This window comes from Notothenia rossii (assembly GCF_949606895.1).
Source record: "Notothenia rossii genome assembly, chromosome: 5".
Classification (NCBI taxonomy): Eukaryota; Metazoa; Chordata; class Actinopteri; order Perciformes; family Nototheniidae; genus Notothenia; species Notothenia rossii.
In genome coordinates, this window is record NC_136903.1 from 67,542,141 (window position 1) to 67,546,048 (window position 3,908).

General features: G+C 37.9%; 1 long non-coding RNA gene across 1 annotated transcript; it reads right to left on the reverse strand.

Moving 5' to 3' along the window:
* Window positions 1–1,611: 1,611 nt before the first annotated feature.
* Window positions 1,612–3,483, reverse strand: LOC307041004. The gene is made up of 2 exons (XR_013808666.1): window positions 2,789–3,483; window positions 1,612–1,931 (listed from the first exon to the last, which is right to left on the reverse strand). It is a non-coding gene; the product is annotated as an uncharacterized lncRNA (long non-coding RNA).
* Window positions 3,484–3,908: the final 425 nt, after the last annotated feature.

The following is a 3,908-nucleotide window of genomic DNA, read 5'->3' on the forward strand; positions in this document are numbered from 1 at the left end:
TGTATTACCAAATTGATATCAAATAAACAGTAAGCATTGGTAACACAACTTCCAAAGTTACAGTAAAATAAAAAGGACCCTGACTCGGACAAGACGCAATCCAACATATTCAAAAGAAGAGAATAAGTTATATTGTTTGTACACATGGTACTTTACATATATATCTGTTTGTTTAAAGTGTCCAGGTTATACAGACAGGCTGGACCAGAGAGTGAGATACAGAACTGGACTCCTCACAGCAGTGAACTTCAGCACAGGTACAAATACTATTTTTTCATACTGTACAAAGAATCAAGAAAGATATTGGTTTAAATGAATGAAGTATTGACTTTAATACACTGATATACATTCCATTAAACAATACTAAATACTAGATCACCTACACATCAGTTAAGTTGAGAGTTTTTTCCTTGCAAAAAGTTACATTTAGATGTTAACAAGCAATATGACTTTGTCAGCTTTCTAATTTAATGTATTGAAGGCAAAGATATTTAACACATAGTGAGAACTGCTACTATTTATCTCTCAATATTGTCTGTAAAAACATGGTAAAAGTTATTTGTTGTGTCTTGTCAGATTTGTTAATATTATTTCTCTGTTAGTTTATATTGTCAAGTCCGTGTCTGCCATTTCCTGTTTTAATTTGTTATTTCCTTTCTCATTTCAGGTAGTTCGACTCCTACCTTGTCAGTATGTTCACTGACTTGATTACCTGCCCCGCCCTTATTGTTTGCACCTGTGGAGTCCCTTGTATGTGCATATATTCTGTGTGTTCCCTGTGCCAAGTGCCAGATCGTTTTTGAACCTTGTGAATGGATTACCTTGTTTATCACTGCAGTAAAAACCTTTTTTGAATCATCTTTTGTCTTGAGTTGTGCATTTGGGTCCTATCAGTTTTTGTGTGCTCCAGTCGTAACATTATTCTTTCAGTGAGACAACAGAGCAAGCTTCTACAGTTACACTACGTTTTGTAACAGTTAAATATTATTTTGATAATAAAATATATTTCAATGTTGATGAATTTCATACTGGTCATTCATGATCTGATTACAATTAAAAACATTTTATATCAACAGCCTCTAAACACACCTTTCATAAATAACACACTTGTTCTGCAATAATATGTTTTATGTTTCCTGTAATTTTTGTTAGGAAAGGACATTCCTGAAAGACACAACATTTTGTCCTTCTCTGAGGGTCAAGAACAACATCCAAGAGGAAAATTAAAAGCTGATGTTATGAGATTTTAAGACCAGTACAGGACATTCACTAAGAAACTACTTTTATTGTGAAAACAAAGATCTGCACACCGAATATTTTTGTAGTCTATCAGGACCATCATTTGTTTGTGATGCTGCCTGCACCTCAGAGAAGGGGTGGTTATAGTCAGGCGTATAAAGTGTGGCGAAAAACAGTCAGCTGACGGGATGCATCTATTTCCACATCTACACTCCATCAGCTGATTATTTCTATTTGCCTCACTTTATGAGCTTCACATCACTTGTGCCTTTTACCGCAGAGTTTGCAACGTCACAAACAAATAGGGCCAATCTTCAGTCAGATGTGAATGTGTAATCTAACATTTTCAGTAAGAATAATGGACGAAAGGAGTGCAAATACAAATACAATTTATTGAAATGTGAACCAAAAGTTAATCCAACATGTTTCAAATAAAAAGCACATATGGACAGAAGGTGTAAACCTATTAAATGTATAAGTAAACACATTTTGTCAAATAACGTGACAAACTAGGCCTGTGCAGTTGGTAACAGCTTTGCCCAGCATGGGCTCCTCCATCAGGCCTGGTCCTCCTCGCAGAGGAAAGACCCTCAGTCCTCTCCAAACCAACAGACAGGACGTCCATCACACGGAGGTTTCTCCCTGAAGTCTCTGCAGCTCTATGGACCCCACGCTGTCTCAATCCGTCCACACTGGATATGAGAGGGGAAAAATGAAAATAAGAAATGCTTTAGACAATAAGAAACATAAAGTTGACTGTTGAGTTGCTCAGTTTTTTTTTTAGATTGTCAATAGTATTACTGTATAACTAATATATCAGGTTAAGAGGCACCTTCAAATAAAGATTGGTCTTTAAATACATGTTGTCTCTTGAATTGTTTGTCTAAAGTCAAGGATCTAGAACTGGTACTTAGTTTTAATGATAGTCTGGTTATTATGCTGTTTGGAGGAGGCCTCACAGGTAAGAGCACTAACTAGCTACCATCACATGTACCTTAGCTTGACTTAAATGTATTAAACGTATAATTAAGTGATGGCAAAATATAAATAACTAATGTCATGCAAACATATTAATATTTGCTTGATTCCAGAGTTGAATTTAGCACAATTGCATACAAACGTTAAGGGATTTTAAGATTCTGAAGTCTTCGTTTTAAATAGAAAATAGCATGGATAATTTACAAAGGCTTTAAAAACACAGCAGGAGCCCAAGACAATTATAAAACTTGTCATTATTTCAGTACAGTTCAATTGGTTTTATTTTCATAAACGGTTATCAACCGTTAGTGCCAAAGCAGTAGGCTATAATCAGTGGTGTAGTGGGGATTTTTTTACTGGAGGGATGCTATTTTAATTAGGTCATCCCAAACAATGCCACACAAGTGCGCAAGCGCGCAGTGCACTCACAAAACGGGCAGACAGGTCCACAGAAACTACCGGTATGCTTAGTCCTACTTTAGTTACTGCAGACGGCGCTGCGCTCAAAACACACACACACACACACACACAGCGTTCTGAAGACTGATGAATCCGAAATGGATGAACAAACTTTGCAGCCCAGTTTCCCAGCTTTGCCGTCTATCCACGGGTATATCTCTTGTTTCCTCCGCCACATCTCCTCCGTCCATACCTCTGGGAAAGGTGAGCTTGAGCTAGCCAGGGGAACGTTGCAAGCTAGCACTACGTTAACGTTAGTGCTAGCATTATCCACGTCTTTAGGCGGCTCTTCTGATGATGTAATACTAGTAGCAGCTTCACTTGTAGCTTCGGTGCTGCTAGCCTCTTTCTTCTTTTGAATTATATTCTTTTTAGAAAAGATGTCAAGCTTTTTCGTTAGCGTTCTTGAGGGAAAGAGCTGCCGCAAAAATCGGCGAGCTGGCCGTGGGTGTGTCACACCCCCAGCTCGCCGCGGGGTCACGAGCATGATGACGAATCATAATTTGTTATGTAAATCGTTTTTAATTTTTATTATAATTACTGTCAAATGTATTATGTTTTTGTTATTATTACAACAAATACAACACTTGAAACTGATAAGACTGGCAATGATTTTATATTTATTAGACTATTAAAAAAAAGATCATGCTCCAAATAAGTGGGGGTACGGCGTACCCCCACGTCCAACGCCCACTACACCACTATATGAATTACTGCTGTAGACTACAACCACTACTTGTTTAGCTAGCATAAACTCAACAAAGCTAGCGTTAGCTGGCTAACTGACGATATAAAACGGTAGTCTTCAAAGCGGATTTAATCCTCAATCACAATAATAATATTCAAAGTAATACTGGGCAAGTAATGGGCAAAACTTACCGTTGATTGACACGCCATGTCAGCGGATTGGTAGCGACACGAACCGTTAGCCTGACCCAGCCTCGTCGTTCTGATAGCTCCGCCCCTTCGCTCCAACCCCCCTCCCTCCCCCAACATCTATGTGAAAATTACTTTTGCTACACATTTATCGCAAGAAGTGTAGCAAAAGTCAAGACCGCAGATTCGTCGATTTATACTGCCACAGAGCAGATTCGTCAAGTTGTAATGATTGGTTTGAGAGGTTGTAAAGGAAAATATATTTTAAAAATATGTATTTTTCTGCAAGTGAACATTTCATCACTAAGTTCATTTTTTTTCTACAAGCCACAAAACTTTTGTGTTTCCTCTGTGAC